Genomic DNA, 10,070 nt, shown 5'->3' with positions numbered 1-10,070 from the left:
GTGTGGTTGGTTGTTGCAGACTTGGTGACTGCACCTTTGGCGAAGGGAGCAAGTACACACCAGGCAGGGTCACACAGATTGCAGCCACAAGGACCGCTGACCATTGGTGGAGGGGGACAGCTAACGGCCAGGCCCACCCCTTTTAGAACTCCCCATTGCAAGTGTCCACTCCACAGCCTCCTGAGGAAAGAGGTGACCATCTTTTGGTTACCTCCTGAACTGGGGTGATTAGAGGGTGATCGTGGAATGGAGTTGATCAGCTTTGGACCAGAATATTCTTTAAAATTTTTAGTAAGTAATGCTGTTCTTTTTCTTTATGCACAAGTATTTAAATTTGATGAGATCTCTTATACAATGAAATTTTAGCCTCAGTACTTATCTTTTTGAAGAGCAGCCTTAAGTCTCCTCAGGGTTCACACACCCATTGCTCTGCAGGCCTCTTAGGCCTTGGGTCATTTTTCTGATGATAACGGGATCACCTTAACCCGAGTGCAATGTATCCGTGGCTTTCCTCCAGTCAGCTTGACAGCTGAGTGTGAGCCGAGTAAGACCATGTATGGGCCCGTGCGCCTGCACTCAGCTGGTGCTCAGGCCCCTGTTGTCTCCAGGTTTTGAGGAGAACTCAGTGTCCAGGCTAGAGAGGATGTCAGGCTATGTCAGCTGGGTGGGCAGATCTGGAGGCAAGCTCATGAACAGAGCTTAGTGCCATGCCCAGTCTCTTAACACCATTGCCAGCTGCTGGGTCTTTGAGAGCATTTATCTGTCTCCCACCCAGCAGACACCTGGAATGGGCCACCATACACTATTTCAAAGGGGTTAATTTAAGCCTTCTTCTCAGAGCCAATCTGATCCGTAGCAGAGCCACTGACAATGCCTTATCCTGAGTTAAATTAGTCTCTTGACATATTCCAGCACTGCTCCTTTTTTACTGTATGATTGCTGTGTCGGTGTTTCCTGTTGATTGTGATCTCATGGAAGAATGTAAGCTTATTGATTTGTAGTGCTTTAGAGGCTTGTTGGAAGCACACCCATGATCACTGAAGGGCATTAGGTAAGCAGCATCAGGGAGTGACTTCCTTAAGGAGGGATTTGATCAATTCAGAGACTTTTCTGTCCAAGTCAGATGTGCCTCCAGCCATCCTGAAAAGTGTCCAGAAACACTAGCAGATACCTGACATTTCCTGTGGATGGAGGCATTTAGAAATTGCAAAAATGCAATTTGCGGGTCTCCAAAGAGCTCTGGTTCCTTACATCTCAGAAAGAATTCAGGAGGTAGGCACCTAGGATGTTTTTGCTTGTATAGAAGGTGTTCAGTTCAGTTCACTTCAATTAGTCGCTCAGTCGTGTCAGACTATTTGCGACCCCATGGACTGCAGCACGGCAGGCTTCCATGTCCATCACCAACTCCAAGAGCTTGCTCAAACTCATGTCTACTGAGTCAGTGATGCCATCCAACCATCTCATCCTATGTCATCCCCTTCTCCTGCCTTCAATCTTTCCCAGCATCAGGGTCTTTTCCAGTGAGTCAGTTCTTCAAATCAGTGGCCAAAGTATTGGGAGTTTCAGCGTCAGCATCAGTCTTTCCAATGAACACCCAGGACTGATCTCCTTTAGGATGGACTGGGTGGATCTCCTTGCTGTCCAAGGGACTCTCGAGAGTCTTCTCCAACTCCACAGTTCAAAAGCATCAATTCTTCGGTACTCAGCTTTCTTTATAGTCCCACTCTCCCATCCATACATAACTACTGGAAAAACCATAGCTTTGACTAGATGGACCTTTGTTGGCAGAGTAATGTCTCTGCTTTTTAATATGCCTTTGGACAGATGTCCGCCACCCTCCCTCTCCCCTCCCTCTCCCCACATCTGATATAAAGCAAATTTTCCTTTCCACCAGCCTGGCCTGCTTATTGGCTTTCGAGCAGCGAGCAGCTGGACCACTCCCCCCATCTCCCCCAACGCATACCTTTCCCTAACAGATTTTGGCACCCAGCATGGGGCTGGCTACCACTAGCTTTGGCTGGCTACTGCTGGCTCCTGAGCTTTTATGGCACCTGGCTCTGCTGGGTTTTCCAGGGAAGAGCTGTGGCTGTGACGATGTATTAGCCTGCTGCTCGTGGCTAGCTCACCCTGAGTAGGGTATTTGAGGAATGTTCCAAGCAGCTGAGAAGACCGTTTGTTTTGAGGATCCTCCCTGTTTCTCTCCTGCTTGGCACTGGCTGCCAACTTACACTTTTCTTGGTGGAATAGAAACTTACATTTGGGGCGAGCTGAAGAGCTCCAAGACCGGGTGAATCCACCGGTGTGCACACAGGCGACTTTCCCATCTGTGAGTGCTAGTGCCACTTGGGCATTTTGCCAGTTGGTTCTGACATATGTCTGATGTTAAAGGTCATTTGTGAGCACTGACTGTTATTTTGGCATTTTTGCCAGTTGGTTCTGATGTCTGCCATTGAGAACCATTTGTGAGCACGAAGTACTATTTGGGTATTCTTGCCAATTGGTTCTGACATCTGACTACCGTTGAGGGCCGTTTGTGAGTGCTGAGTGTCATTTGGGCATTTTGCCAATTGGTTCTGACATCTGAGCATCATTGAGGACCGTTTATCTTGGGAAAGTGTTTGTTTGGTACTCTGTACTGGTCACCCTCAGAAAGGGTTTATGACAGATCTGTCATCTGGTGTGTGAGTGTATATTTCATTTGTGTGATTAGTATTCTTGTTGCCTTATGTAACATGGGAAATTCAGCTTCAATTCATTAAGAAAAATTTTAGCTGTGAGTTTTTGACTAAAAAAGGAAGATGATTTTTTTTGGACAGTGTACAGCTACAGTATTCTTCAGACTCCAGAAAAGGTTAAGATGAAAGTCTTGAAATTGAAAAAAAAAAAAAAAAAGCTTCTTTTTGCATATGCAGTTAGAGAAAGCTAACTTGATAAAACACTTTTTTCAGACCCTGAGAAAACAAAAACATGCCTCAGAAAAAGTTTGAGGTTGACATTTATCATGTCCTTGAGACACAAACACAGTCCACTTTGCCTCGATCTTCAGCCTTGGGTTAACTATGTAAAGGAAAAAAGGCTTTAACATTGAATGTATAATTTGGCTGTAATCCATAAACTGATTACCTACTTTTGTATTCTTGTAAAACCAAGAGGGAGTCTAAAGATGTTTGGGTTTATTAAGGATACCTGTTGTACCACTGAAGAAAAATTTTGCTTTGAAAAAAAAATGCGTGTTTTTTTGAAGCTTTAATATATATTCTTAAGTTTGCGAATCAGAAAATGCTGGTGTAACATTTCAATCACTTCTTTCTTGGTTTTGTTAAAACTTTCAAGGGTTAAAAATTGAGATATGGGATTTCCCTGGTGGTCCAGTGGCTAGGACTCTGAGCTCCTAATGCAGGGGGTATGGGTTCAATCCCTGGTCAGGGAACTAGATCCCACATGCAGCAACTAAGAGTTCATATACTGCAACTAAAGATTCCGCATGTTGCAACCAAGGCCAGGCGCAGCCAAATAAATAAAATATTTAGAAAAAAAATTGAGATATGTAAAAATGATAAGCAAATCATTTCAGTGTGTAAAGCAAGTAGGATATATGTTGTTAACAAAGAGAAGTTATAAAGAATGAAGATATTTTTGTTGAGGAAAAATGATAATTTTGTCTTACAGTTGTTTGTTTCTGGACGAAGAAATAAAGGACAAATTTGTTTGGATCTAGAATGTAACAAAAGGTTTGTGAAAAGGAATTTTGGGAAAAAAATGTGTGTGTTGTCAGGATTAAGATTAGACTGACTTTAATTAGGTAAATGAATTTTGTTACTAACAGTAAACTGATGCAAGACTAAAATTGGTTTTTCTCTCTGTTAAGAAAGCAAAGTTCTGTAATATTGATCTGATTTTGGTAACAGAGACTTCTAATGGAAAGTAATTTTTTGTTTCTGATGAAACTCCCATACTTCGGCCACCTGATGCGAAGAGCCGACTCATTGGAAAAGACCCTGATGCTGGGAAAGATTGAGGGCAGGAGGAGAAGGGGATGACAGAGGATGAGATGATTGGATGGCATCATTGACTCAATGGACATGGGTTTGAGTGGACTCTGGGAGTTGGTGATGGGCAGGGAGGCCTGGCATGCTGCGGTTCATGGGGTCGCAACGAGTCGGACATGACTGAACGACTCAACTGAACTGAACTGAACTGAATCATACTTTTGACCCCCGTGTTCATGATGGAAAAATTGTCCAGGAAAGTTGTCACAGAGTGTAACTGCTCATGATGTGTAGCACTGCTGGCTTTAAGTGTACTGCTTACAGCACATGTACAGTGTTTGTGTGACAATCAGGTATGAATGATAAAATGTAGAGCCTATAAAGAATTTCCCTATTAACCTCCGAGTCTGTTCATGATGTCTGATTAGTTTTCCCCCAAGGTGTATAACTAGGCAAATAGAAACATAAAAAGGAGGTCTAGCACCAAGGGATGTGGATGGACCCAGAGCAGGCAAATAAACCACTCTGGCAATATTAGAAAAATGATTGATTATCATTGCTGTCTATGGAAAGAGTTAACAACTTAAAAGGTGAAAATGAGGGAAGAAATATTCACATTTTGAGGTATGGGGAAGTCATTCTGGCCTATACATGATTTAACTTAAACTTTAGGCTAAACAAAGCAACCTCTTTGTGGCCTCTTAAACATACATTGTAAAAAAAAATACACTGTGCATCTGATTTATCATTAAGAAAAAAAATAGTACAAAGGTGGGTTTTTATTATTATACTCATTGTAATATGTCTAGTAATTTTCAAATGTTTGTGCAGATACTATGAAAGTTTATTGCCTTTCCTGTTCTGTACCGGTCCCTCCTCAAGATTGAGGAGTATCAAAGAAAAGGGGGGATTGAGATGGAGCAGGACTCTAAGATCCTTGCCCCTGCCACCATGTCTTCTGCTTGCCTTTTGCCTGTGGAACACTTTAATCAAAGAATAAGTTTAATCAGAGAATTGAGAAATGCTGAAACGAAAACAGTCTAAGGAGACTAAATGAAAATAATGTAGTCATTAAGCATAGTCAAGGACCTTTAGTTCTTTCTCAAGGGCTGTATGTAGATAATGTTCTGAGCCATATCCTGTGAGCTGTCCTATCGATACCAAAACCCCAGGTGGAGAAGTTTAACTACATGATGAGCAGACTGTACCCAGGACTTGAGTTGCCATAATTCCAAGAACTGATCGCAAAGAAATGGGAACAAATGCACCCCGGAACTAAAGATTAACTGTGTCTAAAACAACCAGAATGATGCTAGTCAGACCAGTGATGACCAATTTGAAGACAACTGTTAGAGATGACTGTGCTATTTCTGTGTGTTGCCCCTCACCCCCAGACTCTGCCTATAAATGCCCTCACCCCTTGCTTGTCAGGGGGAAGTTGGCCTTTGGACAAATGTCCACCACCCTCCTCCCATCCCCAGTTGCCAGAATCTGAAATAAAGCATACTTTCTTTTCCACCAACCTGGCCTGCTTATTGGCTCTTGAGCTGTAAGCAACCAAACCCCCAACACATATCTTTCAGTAATAGCATTGCAGGTGGATTCTTTACTAGCTGGGCTACGTAGCTCAAATCAGGTTCCAAATCTGGAAGAGCATCACGTAAGGCCTCAGTCTGTTTGTTTGTAGCTAGACCCAGAACCTCAGTGTTGCATACTTCAGCATCTAGTAAGTCTTTTATCTCAGTTATAGAGATAATCTGTTTTTTAGTTTTGTTAATATCTTTTGGTCATAAGGGTGACTTCCTTGTCCCTCAGGAAACAGTGCAGCCTAATTTAACTAGTAAGTCCTTTGAGTTAAAAGAGAGGTGACAGGCACAGAAATCGATGGGGAAACAATTGGCCATTGTTGCAGCAGGAAGGGGCTTCCTGGGAAGCGGGCCCTGTGTCGGTGCTAATGTTCCCATTATGCATTTTTACGGTTGTTAAGGTTTCCAGGCCTTCGGGTTAAGGCGCAAAGGACTGCGCAGGTGTCTGAGGGATTCCATCTCGGCCCCCGCTTCAGTGACCCCCCGAGCTTCAGCACTAGTTACATGCACGGTGCTCTAGGCAGAGCCCCTTGTGACCTTGGGGCCCCTCAGGGTTGGGGAACCATCCAAGGCCGAGGGCCCAGGGATCTCAGGTGTCGGGGGCATTCCCTCCTCCAGCTCCCTGGCTGTCTGTAAACGGGCAAGTCCACCACCATCTCTCCTCCAGTGCCCTTCTGCCCACACAGGGCACCCTGGATTGGTCTGGGTACCTGTGGGCCTTGTGGTCCACCATGACCAGCTAGGCTTGCAAAGGCTGACCTCCCCTCCAGTGGTCTCTGAGTGGACAAAGCTGCAGCCATCATTTCAGCCTTTTGTGTGTTTCTCTGGGAGCGTTCAGCCTTTTCAACCATGTCCCTATAATGAAAACTGAATAAGCCAGTTGGAGCAGATCGCTCATAGGGGTCTGAGGACTAGCAGTTGCTGTTTGAATCTCGCTCCTGATGTCTGTGGCAGGGTAGGCTATGAAATGCATAGCCAAAAGGGCCTGTCCCTCGAGGGGGAAGGCATCCACACTCATATATATATTGTCTATGCTCTGTCTCTGTTGCTGTGTGGGCTTTTCTCAGCATGGGCTTCTCACTGCAGTGGCTTCTCTTGTTTCAGAGCACAGGCTCTAAGGGCCTGGGCTTCAGTAGTTTCAGCTCCCGGGCTTAACTGCTCCATGACACATGGGATCTCCCTGGATCAGGGATGGAGCCCATGTGCCCTGCATGGCACGTGGATTCTTTCCCAGTGAGCCACCAGAAAAGCCCCTGCTATGTTTTTTAAAAGCTTCTATCAGCCTCTCATGAAATGCTTTCCGATCTTCCTCTCACCCCTGTTGTACTACCTGCACTTCTTCATAACTGACAGATTTTACTCTAAGTGTCTTCATAACCTCTGTTAATCAACCATGTAGTCTCGGGTCTGCCTCAGGCACAGCGGCGGTGCCCCCTGCCCGCCGTGTGGCCCTCTTGGGCTCGGGCTGCCACTGGGTCAGCACGGACCCTAGCTGCCTGTGGGAGAGTAAAGTCTGCAAGTCTCCCTTTGGATGAGATCAAAAGATCCCATTAACTGGGTAACCTCAGTCCTGGAAAGTTCAGTTCTCAGAAGAATGTATCCATCTATCTTCTGCTGACTTAGATGGACAAGGAGAAAGGAGGAGAAAGATGGACATGGAGAAAGATGGACATGAAGAAAGGTGCTTCTCACAGAGGTGGAGCCATGGGGCAGTTGGTCGGTAACTTACACGCTGCAGGTGCTGTCTGGGCTGAGATTTGGCCCCTTGGGTAACTCGGGGTACAGAGAAGCAGCTCCTGAATATAGTGGGCAGTCTCCTCACCCTTGGGTGCCCTTGACTCTGGGCTAGCGGCCTTGGCTGGAGCAGCGGCTGAGACAGGCTTTGCCGCTCACATCCCTCGAGCAGTAGTTAGCTATCCAGAAGTCATGGTCCTGTGTCGCATTTCACTGTGCAGTTTAGTCAGGATTTGTGCTTACAGCTTTAGATGCTATCCCTTCCGAGTAGTCTCTCAGCCAGGTGTGAGTGGCTGAGAAACTGTCCCAGTGGAATAGTACAGAGTGTGTGTCCAGTGGCATTGACAGGCAGCTTTCAGGAGCTAGTCTAGATGCAAATTGGAAGTAAAGGGTCAGGGGAGGAGGGAAAATCGTGGAAGTTGATTCCCTTCAGTATCCTTGTGCAGGATGCTGAGAATACCTGATAAGAGGCATTTATCCAGCGTGGACACAGATCTTTAAATGATGTGATGTTGTTTTTCTTTTTTTTTTTTCTAGAACATATAATCCCCTGGTTATAGATTATGGGCATCTGATCTGCATCCAAAGATAGATCGCAGTGCTGAACTTCAGACACAAGCCTAGAATATCTTCCTAACAACACAATTAAGCTTTACAATAATATGACAACAAAGTTCTATTTAAAAAATGAGTTTTAGACAGTAGATACTGATCTCAGCCAAACTAAAATTTATTATCTATTAAAACATAATTCATTTCTTCCTAAATTACCCTCATTGGTCCCAAATGTAGCCAAGTTAAGATTAATTTGTTTATACATAAGTCTGATTAATTGATAACATAGACTTGTAAAATTTGTCCAGTAAAGTGAGTGTCTTGATCACTAAAAATTGTACGAAGTATACCCGAAGTGAAAGACACTTAAAAAATATTTCTTTATTCAATTTTGGCTGTGCTGGGTCTGTGTTGCTGCTCAGACTTTATTTGCAGCAAGCAGGGGCTACTGTTTGCTGAGGTGCCTGGCTTCTCACTGCGGTGGCTTCTCTTTTGCAGAGCACGGGCTCTAGGGCGCACGGGCTTCAGTAGTCTGGGCTTCTAGGCTTTAGAGCACAGGCTCAGTAGTTGGGTCACAGGGGCTTAATTGCTCCACAGCATGTGGGATCTTCCCAGATCAGGGATCAAACCCTCGTCTCCTGCATTGGTAGGAGGATTATTTACTGCTGAGCCTCCAGGAAAGCCCATGAGTTAATTTTCTTGCTGACAAACTTTACAACAAATATACTTACTGACTTTGAGTAAACCTGGGTACCACAAAAATGTTGTGCTTAATAGTGATGTGTCTAAATGACATGTCTCTATTAAATAACAAGCAAACAACAAACTTTAATGCCAGATGTTAATTTAATACTAAATGTTTCTTGGGTCATATGAATCCAAAATCCATTTAGCTTATATTTAGAAATGTTTAATTTGTAAGCACTTTTGAAAAAGGCAGTTAAATAGAGCTCACTCACAAATTAACCTGAGCAATACATATGTCCCAATAGAGATCTCATAGTTTCATCTGAAAACTTAGTCATAAAACAGGCATTGCAATGCAAAACTCACCAGCTTAGAGATATTTGAGGACTTCCCTGATGGTCCAGTAGCTAAGACTCCATGCTTCCAATGCAGGGGGCCCATGTTCCATTCCTGGATGGGAAACTAGATCCCACTTTCCACAACTAAGAGTCATTGCAGCCAAATAAATAATAAATAAGTATTTATTTTTTAAAAAATACATAAATAACAGGTGGAATAGCTAAATTTACAGACTTGAGTGTTAACAGGGTTAGACTTAGAACATAGGAGAAAAATCCCCAAATTTAGAAGAATGTAGATTGTCAAATCCTGTGAGCAGCACTCATACAGTAAAATTTCTTCCTTCTCACATACCATCTACCCTGTCTCCTGCACTAGGAATAAGATCCTCTCTGTGTCTCTAAACATCTATACCATATCTCTATGGCAGCCTGTGCTAACTGAAAAAAATAAAGATAGGACACTTGTGAGGATTACAAGCAGAGGGGGAGAGGGTGCCGCCCACAGTAATTAGTGGGCTACAGTTTTATAATAAAAGGAGAAGTGGGGAGGGGGAGAGTGTCCTTATCTGTCTCTTCTTCTTCCTCTTCTTGAGTTGTTGTTCAGTTGCTCAAGTTGTGTCAGACTCTTTGTGACCCCATGGACTGCAGCACACCAGGCTTCCCTGTCCTCCACCATCTCCCGGAGTTTGCTCAAACTCATGTCCATTGAGTCAGTGATGCCATCCAAACATCTCATCCTCTGTCTCCCCCTTCTCCTCCTGCCTTCAATCTTTCCCATCATCAGGGGCTTTTCTAATGAGTCACTTCTTTGCATCAGGTGGCCAAAATATTGGAGCTTCAGCTTCAGTCCTTCCAATGAATATTTCAGGTTGATCTGCTTTAGGATTGACTGATTTGATATTGCAGTCCTAGGGACTCTCAAGAGTCTTCTCCAACACCATCACTCAAAAGCATCCATTCTTCAACGTTCAGCCTTCTTTATGGCCCAACTCTCACATCCATACGTGACTACTGGATAAACCATAGCTTTGACTAGATGGACCTTTGTGGGCAAAGTAATATCTGTGCTTTTTAATATGCTTTCTAGGTTGGTCATAGTTTTTCTTCCAAGGAGCAAGTGTCTTTTAATTTCATGACTGCAGTCACCATCTGCAGTGATTTTGGAGCCTAAGAAATTA

Source organism: Dama dama, chromosome 4 (genome assembly GCF_033118175.1).
Source record: "Dama dama isolate Ldn47 chromosome 4, ASM3311817v1, whole genome shotgun sequence".
Lineage (NCBI taxonomy): Eukaryota > Metazoa > Chordata > Mammalia > Artiodactyla > Cervidae > Dama > Dama dama.
The sequence above is the reverse complement of the archived record's forward strand: the minus strand, read 5'-3'. Positions refer to the sequence as shown.